Genomic DNA, 16,516 nt, shown 5'->3' with positions numbered 1-16,516 from the left:
AGGAGTGGAAACCGTGCACTCTCTCTCTTGCTTCCAGCTCCCATTCTGGCTGCTAGACTCTCTGTTTCCTGTTTGCGACTAGACGACTGTTGTTTGAGACAGTGACCTGTAAGTTTTCCCCCTCAAATAAATAACCATTTTTATTATCCATAATTCTTAACTGGTGTGGGATTGTTTTGCAGCTTCACCGAGTAGAGAATTAATTTGGAAGTTCTGTATGATAAAACACTACTATTCAATTATTTCAAGAAAGTTTTAAATATTTTCAGTCAAATCTATAAAGAATTTTACTCTTATAACAAATAACTACATCACAAAATAACTATTGTGAGTTGTATCTGTAATGGCACAATTTAGTTCTTTTTCTTCAACAACCTAACAGCCACAGAGTTAGAGGGAGAACTTTGAGTATTACAAAATACTGAACTCACAACTATTTTGAGTGTGTGAAATACTACAATTCTATTTCATTTTTAAATATTAATTTATTTATTTACATACATTTGTTTGCCTGAGTATATGTATGTGTACAACAGACACACATAGGAGCCAGCAGAGGTTAGTCAACAGATGACATTAGATCTCTTAGAACTGAAACTACAGGTGGCTATGAGCTGCAATGTGGGTGCTGAGAAAAGAAGTTGAGTCTTCTGCAAGGGCATTGGATGCTATTGCTAAAGAGTTATTTGGATTGTCCATGTACAGATGGCTCAGATCTCAATGATATTAAGTAGGTGTCTTTATTGTATTAGCACAGTGTGAGTCTCCTTTGAGGATCTGCCTCCACACTTTGCTGTGTGAATACATGAGTATTCAGAGCCAAAGCTGTCAGGTTAACACAAAAATATGAAATCAGTTTCAGAAGCCAAATAGCCAACTTGCACTAAAAATTCAAAGAATAAAAAATGAAATAATTCTTTTGCATAATTCTTTAGGATTATTTCATAATCCCCTAATAGTGATAAGGAAAAGCATATTGGAACATTTAAATCAGCTTAACTTACTTCAATAAGATATTCTAAGTATTCTTTCAGGAAAGTCTCATTCTCTCATCTGGAAAATATTCTTTTTTTCAAGATCACCTTCCATTTTGGGGGCCATTCTTGCTAACATGGCACTGCCTTGTAATGTTTGAGGAGCCTACATGCTCTTGGACCAGGGTCGATGGCTTTGGGCTTCTGTTGCCTCTAGTGTCTGTGAGTGCTGCTACCTGGCAGTCTCTAGGGACATGACTTCTGTCTGGCTGTTCATTCTCTTGCAGTTATCGTCTTAGTCTAATGACTGAAGCCAAGTTGAGGAGGAGTAACTGTGAAGTCCAGTCAGATCTGTCCTTTAAGGCCTGAGAACTGGCTCCTACCTCTTGCTCATGATCATTGTGCAAAAAGTACTTGTCTCAATTCCCAGCAACCACATGGTGGCTCACAGCCATCTATAATGAGACCTGGCGCCCTCTTCTGGCCTGCGGGCACACAAGGAAGGAATGCTGTACACATAATAAATAAATAAAATCTAAAAAAAAAAAAAGTACTTGTCTCTGTATTAAACCTACTGCACTACCTGTTCCACCTAAGAAGGGATGACTGGCATTTAAACCAGAACAAAGTCTTCAACTATGCAAATTTGTGTAATATTACACCAAGTATTACAGGCTATATTCCATTATTAATCCTCCACCAACCTATGTAGTCCTCATTTATAGTTTATGCATCCACATTCTCTCCTGGGCTAAGAAGAGAAAGAAGAGTTGCGGTAATAAATGTATGACTACATTCCTCTCATCTACTTTTTCTTCTCTCTTCATTTATTCTACAAAAGTTCTCATCTTGTTAGACCTATGTTCTATCTATTATGACTGGAGAGGTAAACCACAAAGAAAATTTCTGAGTAGTCATGAATCTTAATTACAGAAATGGAAAAAAAAACAAGTTCATCTGTACATGTCAAGAAATGAGTTGTTTGAAGAAAAATGGAGTACAAAATGACGAGAACAAAAGTGGGCTGATGCATGGAAGAGTTTTTTGATGAATACCATTTGCAAGTGTAAACCTGCATATTTTAAAGTTGGCTCCCTTTCTACAGAGTGCTTTGAGTCAGAGGGAACAGTGATTATTAGAGCCCCAGTGTAGACTGATGGGGAAAGAATAAGACAGACAGTACCTAGAGAGAGGGGGGGGGGGGCATGGATAGAGAGGTCAAGAGAAATCAGCTTGAGAAGTCCTAGCACCTCTGGATTATTTGAGTATTAGTGCCATGAATGACTTGAATGTGAGTCTAACAGAAAGTAACTAGAGAAGACAAAGCACTCAAATTTTCCAGAGTGCATGCCATGGACACTTACAGGGTTGGACGATATTGCATCTGGAATACATACTGATAGCAAGGACTAAAATGTCTGACAAAATCATGAATTTATAAATGTTAAAAGACTACTGACACCATGGACCCAGATAAAAGAGACTAGAGCTTGAAGCATGGGAATATCAATAGTTAAGTTTTTGAAAAACAAAAAGCACCATATATCCTTTAAGAAAACAGCACCTTATAGGTAATCTATCAAACCTGGAGATCTGCGTAGACACAGGAAATATCAGCATAGAGGATTGGATGGTGCTAGCTCTGGAGAAAGTATAGAATGTTCAGAAAAGAAGTCCTAGAGCTGGACCCAAACGTGCTCTGGGGTTCCTGAGAAGAAACCAAACAGACGAAGAGTGCCTAGGATGGAGCGTCTATGACGTCAGCGGAAGTAAGGAGCACAGTAGAGCGAGGCAGTCAAATCCATTAATGATGTCGGATGACCTGAGTAGGCAGGCAAGAAGTCACCTTGACAAAGGCATTTTTAGACTCATGAAGATTAAAGTCTGATTGGAGAGCATTAAAGAGAGATCTGGGAGAAAGTCTGCTTAAAGGCATTTATTTCCACATCCTCCCAGTACACTACTAAATGTGTGAGATGGAACTTTTGTAAAGGCATAAGCTACAAGGACAAAGGGTGTAGAAGAGGAGACGACAGCAGAAAAACCAAGTCAACAAAGTTTTATCATCCGGTGATAAATGCGCTGGTAGTAGCTGACTCATTAGACCGGATACGAGAAAATCTGTCCTTGAATTAGGATGCTAAAAAGATGAACCTGGGTTTTCTCTTAAACTCCCAGAAGCACACACTTGCTTGGCTCACAAAGGTGAGAGGGGGTGAAACAATAGAGCTAAGTGAAAGCTTGTTAAGTCTGCCATGAGCCAGGCTTTCCTTCCCAGTTCTGTGGAGAAAGGCAAGGGGCTGTCTAGTCTCGCCCAGGACTAGAAGATGGCTCTTTGGATAAGTTTGACAAATTAAAATGTTTTAAACATGGACATGTCAGACTCTAGTGAAGGAAAAGGTAGGGAAATTATGGATAACAAAGGTTTTAAGCACGTTTTAAAAAATAAAACACACCCCACACCCCATGTCCTTGTTTATTTCTCTTCTTTACCATCACAAAGATGGCTGGCCGGTTGCTACCTGTGTCTTTGTATGGGTTCTCACCTGGTGGGAGCACCCAAAGGCTATTGTAGTTTAGTTCTCTAGGTCTTTTTCAGCATCCTCTTTGCTGACGTCATTCAATTGTGTGACAAATAATAATAATTTATTCTCAGATTGTGTCTTCATTTCCTGTGTTTTGTAAAGTCCTCCTTTAACTTTACCCATGAGATCCGTCATATGTACAAAAAAATAAAGGAAGTCAGCAAGCACTTGAGATTAAAATTTCATATTCTTTCACACTTTGCCTTGAATAGAGCATTGTGTCAAACCGTGAAGACCATGACGATGATCATGCATTGAACCAAGCTTTGCCTTTGCTGTATCCAGAACAGCTCTGCTTTCTGTGCTTTGTTGTGCTGGGTGTGATGTTTAGCAAAGTAGGAATTTCTGACTTGAAACACATATGGTGCGCTATGATGGGAATGAGTTCTGACATCCCGGCACCCGCATCGAGGTGTTTAATGATGTTGGATGACATAAATTAACAAAACTTCAGATTTCAAAATCGTTACTTAGATTCAAGGTGGCAGAGTACCACCTGTTTATCACGTTTCCTACACATTGTTATCAGATTCACATATTAACTGTTCTTTCTAAACAAATTATCCTAGGACACCTTCAGAATGCACTGCACAACACTTTGGAAACCAATCACATAGACACTGGAGGCTGGCAAATCCAGACATCAGTGAATTGCAAGTGTTCTGTCTGCATTGCTACTTAAATTGTTCTATCCATAATCTGTACACAATTCTACTAACTTATAGTTAATACCATTTTTGTCTTAGATGCTGTTGTCTGTGTTATGAAAAGCAACAGCAGGAATGTCTATAGCATTTGCCTGTAAGTTAGGAAGTATTCACTCTGCTTTACAGAGTGCTCTTTGGAGGCCATTCATTCTTTCTCTTTGTAAAATGTAACCTTAACCTTGTGATATTTCAAAATATGCATAAAATGGAAGATGGCATCGCTAAAAATGCTTCTGGCAACTCCTTTTTAAACAATTATTTACCTGTCACTTTGTCTATCAGCTCTTCACACACAAAGGTATCCTGCTTACTTCAAGGCACATATATTCACTAACTCAGTCAAACAGGTATATTTTGAGAACCTCACATTAGCTTATCAGCCTTCAATTTTTTAGTTATAGAAATATTCCCCCAGCAAAGTCAAAGCACAAGCCAGGGGCTGTCATAGAACTGGTTATTCCTATCACTGATGCCATGTCTTGGGTTGAAACTCAGAAATCTTGTCTTCCCACTCAAATGCTTGCAAGTCTAAAAAGAGTGTGCTTATCTTTGAAAGGACTGAAATACTTCTCTTAAGCAAACACACAAGCCACACGCGCACACACATACACACACACATACACCACACACACATACACACACACACACACACACACAAAATGCTCAGAGTGTTCAGGGTGACATATAGTATATCTCCAGTTAATATAGGAAGAAACCTATATGCACGTTTTCTTCAAAATATACTTTTATTCAAAGTTTGGTAGCCACATATGTTTAGTATAACTTTAATATCAAAACTCAGATGAATGCTATAATCAAAAACAACCCATGAAAATCCTGGGTATATGTGATTACTTATGACATATAAGAATTAATCATTTAAATTGTGCTCATAGGACACAGAGATGAGTGCATAGGTCAAAATTTGTATGACGTGGAAGGCTCTCAGGAGCTCTGGAGTCTCACTACAAAAGCACCAGGATTCCATTGTCTGTCTTTTTCCTTTCCTCAGTCTATAGTGATGTAAGGTGCTCTGAGAACTCAGAATGTTACCTACAGCAGGAAAGAGTCTCCTCATACAGACTCTCTACTTTAAAAAATTAGCACCTGTCTTTATGTAACAATTCTGAAAGCATGTAACAGCCTTCCACATCCTTGTCTCCTGGGTTTCTGGATGTAAGGCCACAGAAGAGGAGGCTTTCAGTCTAGAAATGAAGAGGAAATACCACTCCTAATGCTCACTTGGATACTGGAGTTGTAAACAGGGAACTTATTTTCATGTTCAGAAGACATTCAGGAGCCAGACTGATACTTTATCTACATGATATCTGACTAACTGCATCCTCAGAAGGGACTATAAAACTCCATTTGAGTCTGACATCCTCCCAGCTAAAGTGTTGAGTTTATCAAATAAACAAGAAGAAATCAATTACACTCCCACAGATACTGTTGAGTGGTTCTGAAGGATGAGTGGGGGAATGAGGATCTGACTTTTTTCATCTCTCCTTTTCAAAGACAGTCTAGGACCGTGTCACCAGGAAGCAACGCACTACGTTTTATTTCTCTATAAAATACTTTTGTAAGAAAACTAGACTACATTTCCACTTGTGATTTCCTTTTTATTTGTTGTCATCCATTGTATGTAGGATCACAGGAAAAGGGGGGGGGAGTTAAAAAAATCAATAGAATGCTCAATTTATCTTCATATTAGATCTGTCCTCCTGAAATACCTTGTGACATAGGGATCATTCATTCATTTCTTCATGCATGTGTTCATTCACATTGGGTTCATCCAGTCATCTTTTTAATAATTGTATTCTTTCTGCACTGAAGAGCACCCTGTGTAGCTATCAAGGTGAAACCGAAACCATGGGATAATTTCCATTGGTTGCTGTATAGACTGAACCTTGGGAGGTTGTGACTATGACTTTGGGTCCTGGTTTACCTTCTGTGGATTTATTTGAATTAGACAAGCCATCAGTTCTTTTCAAGTCAAACCTAAGTGATAAGACCGGTAGGGATGCATTGTGTGCTTTTGGAGTTTCTGAGAGCAGGATATTTCAAACATGCACATTCAGACTGTGAAGCCTTCAGTCGCCCGGAGGTGCTGTGTGTATAATTGTTTTTAATTAAATTTCACAGTCAAGCTATGCAATGTGAAATGCATGTGGATGTGAATTCTTTGTTGCTAGGTGGGCTGGACTGCAGCAACTTGCTTTTTGGTTCAAATTTTTAATTTCCTCTTACCAATTTTACATGAGTTTTTAATGTCTGATCAAATATTTTTCTGTTGCTTCTAATTTGGATACCGTTGTTATTGATTTCATTTCCTTAGACGCTTTCCCAGTTCTTTTTCATGAATATTAGCTGCAGATTATGAATGGGTTTCTGTTGTTGCTGTAATTATTGTTTTCCTTTGTTTTTACTTCTGAGCCTCTGCTATTTAACCCACTGTTTTATCTAATGAATCACTGTGTAATTATTAAAAAAAACAATAAGTGCATTTTTAAGATAAGGGACTAGAGAGATGGCTCAGTAGTTAAGAGCACTGACTGCTGTTCCAGAGGAACGGGGTTCGATTCCCAGCATCCACATGGTAGCTCATATTTTAAAGATGATTTTTCCCTTAGCTTTTGTGTAGATGGTGTTTAAAGATTCAAGCTTTTGCTTGCCTCTCAAATTATTATCTTTGCAATTTTATGTTAGGAAGGAACAGGTCCATACAGGGACCTCTTGGGCTTTTTCTCTTTCCCTACTGTTTTTCATGTGTATGTGTGCATGCATGTAAGGAGGCATGCACATGTGCGCAAGGCCATGTGGAAGCCCAGTGGTCATGCCTGTGGGGAACCATTCTCAGTACATTTCACCCTCTTTCATTGAAGTGTATTTCTTCATCTAACCCAAGGCTCATATAAATGGCTAGTAGTTCATTTGATTCCCAATACACTAAACACATCGTTGGATCTTGCTACATGCAATATAGCAGGACACGCATCTTTGATGGTAGGTGGCTGCACAACTGAGCAGTTAGTGTAAATATATGTTCACTATGTGTCATAATCATTTGGAGGGATATAAAAGACTTTCAAGATTGACACAGAATATCACTTATAAAGGCAATGATATACATATTTTTCTTTACTCATATTTTTATTAAAAAATTACTTTTTATTTTATATACCAACCACAATTCCCCTTCACTCCCCTTCACCTGCCCCCCGCTACCTCCACTCCTTCACATCTTCCATCCACTCCTTAGAGGGGGTAAGGCCTTTCTTGGGGAGTCAACAAGGTCAGGCATACTAATTTGATACTAATTTGATACTCATCCAAGTATGAATGAGTATGGCCCAGATACATGAACGTGGGTTTTCCTTTGCACATTCTACCATGGATGCAGACATGCAAATTTTTAAAACTGAAAAACAAAAGAAAATCACATATTAAGTCATGTGTCAAACATTTTTGCAGTGACATTAGGCATGTATTTGTGTGTGTGAGTGTGTGGTGACATCAGGCAAGTTTTTGTTTGTTTGTTTTTGTAGTGAAATCACTCATGTAGTTTTAGCAAAGCAAAGGGAGTGACTTTATAGGTAGCCTCAGCTACCAAGATTTTTACCTCCTCATCAAATGGGTTGTAGATTAATTACATGGTGAGGCAATGAATGACTACCATGGCAGCTGACCAACTGTGATGAATGTTCATCTGGGCTGCCAGATTCTGAGTTCCCACAATCATGAAGTTCTATCCAGTCAGGGAGCCAGTCTGCGGGATCCCTAGAACACATAGCATCTTTCTGTGAAGTTCAATTCACATGGAAGAACAGCGGATGCTTATGCTAAAACACAACGATTAATCCAGGATCAGCTCAAGAAACTTGTTTAATAGATGGGGAAAGTGGGTTGCGGAGAGTAGAAATAGAAGGAGCAAGTGTTGTGGATAGAGGAGCCTGACTAAAGCCTTGCTTTCTATGACCACATGGTGCATTTGAGGAACTGGACAGAGGAGAACACTGACGTGGGTCAGTCTCCTAAAGATGAGTCTTCAAAGGCTGGCAAAGCCTCGGTGTGAAGGAGCCGGTAGTGAAGACATGAGGGGCTTTAACTTGCAGCCGAAGCGGAGCCCTGGTGGCTGAGGAGGGAAATTCAAATAGGTTAGCAGGACACAAGAATTACTCTGTGTCCATTGTGAGTAAATGGAATTAAGAACCTGGCCCTGAAAGTCAGTAGAGCAGTGAGAGAGGAACTACAGACGCCTCTGAAGAAGCCTGGAAGTCAGGGATCTTTATCGACTGTAATAGAAATTTGATGACTACTAAAACTACTAAAATTCAACATGGAGGAGGCCCACGTTACTGATGCTGAGGTTTCAGGCTGGAGAATTTAGAAAACAAGGAGCAAAGTTTTCATCCAAAAAGGATAAATATTACCTGTTGTTACTATTAGGGTTTCACACACACACACACACACACACACACACACACACACACACACACATAATTTATAACGTATATAAAATGCACATAAATATACATATGTATATAATTTGTTTGTTTAATTTCTGTTCTCTGTTGGTCAATGTGCAAGTCCATAAACTTTTGAAATATTTTGGGGAATTTCCATTTCACATGGAAAGATTTACTGTGTTTCCAGCACTGTGTTCTTAGTCAACAGCCCATCTACACTTTGAAAAGTACTGCTACGTTCGAACACATACCATAATCTTAGATGTGCTGTGATCTTATTTGAACTTCCTATTTTGTAACATTTTGTTTAGGTTTTCTTTTTTACTATCCAGAAATACATTTTAAATTATTTATTTCATACAACTTGCTACCTATTTGTAGTAACTTTGGACAAGATATTTGGAGGACATTTAGTAATGGTACAGAAAGTATTTGTATGTCTGTGTGTGTGTGTGTGTGTGTGTGTGTGTGTTACAGGAATTCACATGCCACAGAGTGCATGTGGAACTGTGAGGATGTCTTTGGGCATTAGTCCTAACCTTGGGTGTTGTTTTGAGATGGGGGTCTTTTATTAATCACTGCTCAAGGCCTGCTAGATGGACAATTGTCTTTTGTGGATCCTACTGTCTCTAGCTCCTATCTCCCCACAGGAGCATCTTTGATTGCTGAATGGGTCTACTGCATCCAGCTCTCCACAGTTTTCATATTCATGGCTCTGGGAATCTCAGCTCAGATTTTCCTATTTCCACAGCGTTGCTCAATGAATCTTCTCCTCAGCCCCCCCCCTCTCTCTCTTTTAGTATTTTTGCTTGTTGCTACTTTCTCTAGCTACATGCACATTAAAATTTGCCTAAATATGTATATAACATTCCTTTGACTCTGAACATCTCAGAAGCTAAAATCTTAAGATTGTATTTCCTCATTTGTTGAGATATTATGTGTGCTGATTTCTTTCTTAGATTTTTTTCCCATTATAATCTCTTCAAGGGTGGTCCTGGTTTATTGAAATAAAATGCTTTTGTCAGAAGTCAGGGATTCAGGTATAACCCCCACACTTAATGATATTTTAAATCTTCTGCTTTTTTCCTGAAAAATTTTCTATTGCATCTGGATGTTACTTACAGCATGAAAGTTATTTCACTGACTGTTTTTTGGCCATTCTAGAGTAGAGCAAGCTTCTGAAGAATCCGAGCAGCTACCACTCATTCATCTAACTTTATGAACTTTGCACAGTTCTTATAATGTAAGATTACAGTGTGTGCTTTAAATAATAATTATTTGCACCTTTTGACACAATTAAATGTTCATATTAATGAATTGATATATTAATAGCCTTATGTTGGTTGTTTTCTAATCTATACAGTCAGAAGAGGAATCTAGCTATAACTAAACTTAGAAGAGAGAAATCTATAAATCTATGGATCTGGGTAAAATATGTGAGCATACAAATATATCTTCTGACATTTTCCATAATTTAACTAAGCTATATTTATTAAAATAAATTTTTAACATGCTTTCTGCTTTATTACATCTATGATATGCAGACTTATGTCATAGATCATTTCTACATGTATCTCACTTCCATTTTACACTGGCAGAGTCATAATATTTATACACACACATATATATACTCTCCAGGGCTTAATATCTTAGAAAATAATTGTTACAATGTATTTATTGAACTTTTATGTATCATCATTACTTAAGCTATTATTTACTAAAGGGAGTGCACATGTCTGCATAAATATCATTACAGGTGCACTGCAGCAGATGATTTCTGGGACCTCTGTGGTACTCAAGGCATGCAACTCATCAACTTCACAGTCACTAACATTAATATAAGTTTACCCTGTCTCATCTCCAATACGTCAGGCTGCACTTGCATATTATAGTATTGATTGCGGTTACAGAGTAGTCAAAGATATAAAGCAGCTATTTATATTGTTTCCTCAAGTAGCTACTTCAGCTCCTACTGGTCACTAAAGAGCCATGTGGTGGATTTATGTCCAGAAGCTTGATTCCCTTTTACTAGTGTGATCTTTAGCTTTTGAGAACTGTAAAGCTCTTGCTGCTTGCCCGTTCCATCCCTCTGAGAGAATTCAGGTCATTCCAGACTGGATTGTGTCTCTAATTCAGATGGAGGCAGGGCAGGGTGTAGGGAATCAGATCAGTAAATGAATTCACTATGTCAAGGGCAAAACACTTTAAGGATACATAATTCTCTGATACATGTAATTCTGCCAACAATTCGTGACAGTATGTGCTGAGCATTGTCCAGAAGGGCATTAATCAGGGCCCTTTCTACACATCTGGCTGACCTCAGACTTTTCAGAAGGAAAAAAACTAATACCATAAATTCCGCACTTTATATAAACCATCTAGGCAAACTGGTTGTTACAGATTGGATATGGTGTGTCCTTTAAAAATGGTACATATACTGAAGACTTTATTTCCAGTGTAACACTAATCTAAGGTGCGAGCTTTGAGAAAAGACTTGATCATCAACCAATGACTTGTCAGTAATTAAATGTTGATGAGCTTATAGCTGAGTAGACTGTCGGGAGACAGGGAAATGATGCCAGCTGTGGGAACTAGGTCGTGTGAGGTGTGGCTATAATGGGTGTTTAGGAAACCACTCTGGTGCTCTTTATCTTTCTCTTTGGGCATCTCTGTTCTACCCACTGCTGGCTGTTACATTGTGTTGCCTTGCACAAGGCCAGAGTGATTTGAGCTACCATCTGAAATTGAAAGCCAAATGAAATCTTTCCTCCTTGTCTAAGCTGCTTTATAGCAGCAACAGAAATCTGACTAACATATTGCTGTAATATAGTATAAGGTCTCTGTTTAAACACTTCAATCACACGACTAGCCTAGATAGAGCCAGTCCTTAAAACAGGATGTATCCCTTCTTGAATGTGCAGAGTTTTGGCAAATCCTGGCAGCTGAGCTTCTATGTTTTCCATATCCTGTAGCCAAGGAGAAAGAACAACTTTTTCATCCCAGACTTGAGAACTCTATGAGCCTTCAAAATATCTCTGGGGCTTTGTTTGGGTTTGCTTTAGTTTTGCTTAGATTTCTCCAAAAGTTACTAAATCTAAATAAATTATATAATTTAGAAGTAAAATATGCTAAAGTAAAATCAGAAATTTTACTTCAAAAATAAAATATTCTGTAGAGAGATTTGAATTATATGTTATAAAATAGGGTATTCAAGATATCAAGAAATGTAGCACAGCTTACTTTTAAGATCAGTGAGGGTCAAGTCTTGGCTGTAGTGCTGATATAGCTGACTCTCCTAGACTAAAGGTAGACTTCTTTAACACAGAAGTTCAACACTATTTGGTTGCCTGAACAGGAGTATACACCTCTGTTGAAATCTGCAATGGACTGTTAGGTCTGTGAATGGCTTTGTCTTTGAAGCTGTTTAGGATGAAGCTGGCTGTCATCATTTGCTGTTGCCAATGCTATAGCAACATGAGTCATGAAGAACAGGAGGTAAGCATCTCTCTTGTAGACCAGGTCTAAAAGGAATGATTCCTATCTATTACCCCTGAAAAATATAGTTGAATAATCATACTCAATAACTTTAAGATTTAATTTTATTTATGTCTGTATGAGGGTGTCTCTATGTGTGTGCACACACGTGGGTGTAGGTACCTGAGAAGGCTGGTGTTTCTGAGTGTGTGTGTGTGTGTGTGTGTGTGTGCGCGTGTGTGTGTGTGTGTGTGTGTGTGTGTGTGTGTGTGTGTGTGTGCACGTGCGCCTTTGGAACCCAGAAGAAAGCCAGAGGAGGGTGGCAGATCTCCTGGAGTTATAGGCAACTGCGAGTCACTCAATATGGGTGTTGGGAAGTAAACTCAGCAAAAGCAGCCAACACCCAATACTACTGACCCTCTTTTTTTTGTCCAAATCTTAATCAGTTTGAGACCAATGTGCTTCATAGGTTAGCTATGTGCTCAAGGAAAAGAGAATAACTTTGCTATTTGAACTGTAAGCTCCTCCTGTGTTACTTTTGCTACAGTGAAAAAAAAAAGTGGAAGTAGCTGAAATATTGCGAAAAAAAATGTTAGCTTGGGCTTGGGGGCCTACTCTTCTAAGCCCAGCACTCCACACGTAGGGCATGCCGATCTCTGTCTCTTTGAGCCCAGCCTGAGCTACAAACAACTTCATGACAGCCAAGGCACACAGTGAGACCCTGTCTCGGAATAAAGAAAGCATCCACACACTTTGAAAGTATAAGTCACTGAACTGATGGAACTTACTTAGCAAAAATGAATTTCATTTCAACTCTTTGAAAAATATGGATTTGGGATAAAAAAATATTTAAAACTTTCTAAGTTTCTTTAAAATATGTTTAGGAAACTAGGTGAAATAAGTTATATTTACTTTATAAATAGATATATATTTAAGCTCTAAAGTAATATAATGCATATTTGAAAATTGTCAGTGTACGTGTTAACATATAAGATCCATAAGTTTTTATGAAAGACACAGATAACAAGTGCCCTCTGAGAATTATCATAATCATGTCTTCTAAAAGTGTGGTTTATCTATACTGGGGACATAGAACTTTCTAAATCATATTTTCTTCTAGAAATTAAACCATTTTGTGGCAGCTCATTCTCATATAACGCACACTGGATTATGCCTTTTCACTTCATATATAATTTTTTAGTCCTGTGCTAATTTTGCCAAGTTGAATGAAGCATTATGTGAACGAACATAGCTTGTTTTATTTTATTCAAGAAAGTTCATTTTTAATGAACACTTATAGCTTGTGCTTAAAGTTCAGCACTTCTCAGCAATTTTACTTTGCCTATAAAAGCTACAAAAATACTCATGGCTGTGGCCAACTTGTACTCAATTTTGACATTTCAAATATGGATTCGTCCAGACAATGCAAATAGCTCTCCTTCCGTGTCCAGTTACAAGGTTTTCTTATGGGCTGAAGAGTGTGGCAATAAGAACCTTGTGGGATTTTCCTGAATATTCTAGAAGGAATCTGAGTACAGTTCAGAGACAAAGCCTTCTAGTGTTTTAAGTAGCTCCTGAATGTCAACATAAACTCACGGGCACATTAAACTTTCCCGGGGGATCTCTAAATTATATAACATACATGAGCACCATGCAGCTTGATCCGTGAATTGTAAATCAACCCATGAAGAAATGTAGGTCTAAAGGCAATTAATACTCTCTGATTGGAATACTGCGATTAGGAAAAAAAATAGAAACAGTGCCAGCATTGTTGAGTTGTTTCTCTTGTCAGTATTCTATGAGAAATGCCCTTGCAACAACCGGCCCTCAGGTATTACCAGGCTTACATATTTTTAAAAGCTGGTTGGAAATTGTATTCATCTCCACACAAGCACTTTCCTTGTCCCCGCAGCTCATTTAAAACGCTATTGTTCCAGCTCTTGTCCTGGATTTTATTGTTTCCTTCTCCTACAATAAATTATGCATGATATCTTAGGGAGGCTTTGAAGTTCAATCAGTTTTGGCAAAAGAAAAAGTATTTCTTTGCAAATAGTTAAAATAGAATTCTGCCTCTAATTCATCCCTGTTGAACCTTTCCGCATCACAGATATCAGAAAGTAAACCACCAGGCATAGCAACTAGTTATGCAAAAATACCCTGTTAGGACAGAAAAGAGGAAACCGTTGGCTGGGATTTTTTTTTTTTTTCTTTTAAACGACCAAGGAAAAAATACTGAAAAACGGAAATGCAGTTTTATGTTTTAATCAATCATGCAAATGTCCTGGGAAATCAAGGAAAACTACCTGGTATCGTGTTAGAACAAATGTAACATGCATTTAAGTGTGTGTTGTTTTGAAGAGTGTAAAAGCAATGAAAGTTGCCCGTAGTTTCTGGAGATACTGCTTTGGTGGAGCACATCTCTGGCCATGGACTGGATGGATCTTGGTGCTCCCCTCTGTAGTGCTTGTGTTATTTCCCCATATCGTTGTGCTGGTTACGAGGTTAATGTGCCACAAGGAAGGAGTCCTGTTGTACTTTGGGAAGGGTACTTGGACAAAAGCTAGGCTCCCAGGCGAGGCCATCTGAGCATGCGCACATTAGGGAAGCAGGGAGCAGCTGTGGTGAATAACACTGAGGAATCATCTGCCCCCCTCCCCCCGGTACTTGATGAAAGATGGACTGAATGGACAGCCACACAGAAAAGAGGTCAATACACAGAGAGATATTAGTAAGCACAGCTCTCACCCATATGATGTGATTGTGAGACATCACACTGCATCATGGGAAAGCAACATTGAAACCTTGTATGTATGTCCGTGTGATTCAAAGGAACTGAAATGACTCCTAGAATGTCTCCATTATCTGTAGTTGATAACTTTAGTGTATGATAAATGCTTGTTTTAATTAAGGTCTTAAATGTTTTCTTATATCTTGAGAAAATACATCTTCAACCCTTTACCGAGATAGACTGAACTTGACAGAAAAAAAATAAAAGACAAGTAACCAAACTCTCTGTCAGATTTGCTTTTCATATAGTCTTATTGTAAGTTTTCTCTGTATTTTCTACCTCAAAAGCAATGCACTATATCTTACTTCCTCATTTAAAATTTGAATCCCATAAATATCTACCCCTTCTTTGACAGGCCCTAGCTATGAATTTGCTCAGCTGGTACTTAAATCAGTTACTTTATATTTTACCATTTTTTTTCTTGCTTAGAAGTACTTTATTTTCTCAAAAGACAATGTCATATAACAGAGGGACATTTTAAGACAAAATTCTGGTCATGTGAACTCAAAAATCCTGGCACTTATTTTTTCAAATGAGTCATCACCTCCTTTCCTTTGATTCTTTTCCCTAACAAAAAGATAACAGTGGTTTGTACTAAAAAGAGAAAGAAAAAAATGAGGAGAAATTGCCTGTTCTTTTGCTTCACAAGATAAAACTTTATCTAACTTGCATTTACGATTCAATGTGTAAGCAAAACTCTAGAGTGCTGTGTGATGATACCAGTTAAAGTAATGGGCCTGAACTAGAGCCGATAATGAGGTTTGTGCTCCTGCCGTGCTGCCCAGCTTTCAAGCATGAAAACTCCCTGAAACACAAGCATCTCACCCTGAAATGTGCTTTATTGACGCCTTTAAGTAAGGAAAACCTAAATTTCCCTGAATTATGATATACCAAGACATGAGTGGTAATAAAATTGAAATTTAATATGACGTTAGACGACATTTCACTAAGTAGTATTTTGTATTAAAAAAGAATGAAGTAAAGGTACCATGCCTACCGGACTTTGACTTTGACTGGAGTCAATATCAGGGAACATAAACTCACCATGTCCATCATTGTTGTTTATGCAGTCCTTTAAGTAAGAACAGGAGCCTTCAAAGGACATACCAGGATGCTGATAAATCTGGTGGTCTACATTATCCATTCAGGTGTATTATAAGAGAGATACCCTGTTGACTTATCTGCACATAGACTTTATAAGGATGCACATAGCAGATACAGCTTTATTTGTGATATATATGTAGTTTTGTCCGTGTACAAAGCCATTTTTCCTAAATAGAACTTTCATTTTTTTTTCTGGATCTTGTACAATGATGCTTTATCATAGCTTTTACCACACTGACTTTAGGGCAGGTTATAAGCTCTGAAGTCCGAGGCAAATTTTTGTGAAAGAAAATAGATAGCACTGCTGATTTCACCTTCACCAACATGTCCGCAGTTCATTCATTGTTTCTAGGCATCCTCACAAGGAAGGCTAACTCAGTGCTGTAATTGGATCTATAATGTTCCAAGAGGGCCATGT

The sequence above is a fragment of the Alexandromys fortis genome, unplaced genomic scaffold (genome assembly GCF_014885135.2).
Source record: "Alexandromys fortis isolate MF-2015 unplaced genomic scaffold, M_Fortis_MF-2015_v1.1 scaffold_66, whole genome shotgun sequence".
NCBI lineage: Eukaryota > Metazoa > Chordata > Mammalia > Rodentia > Cricetidae > Alexandromys > Alexandromys fortis.
The sequence above is the reverse complement of the archived record's forward strand: the minus strand, read 5'-3'. Positions refer to the sequence as shown.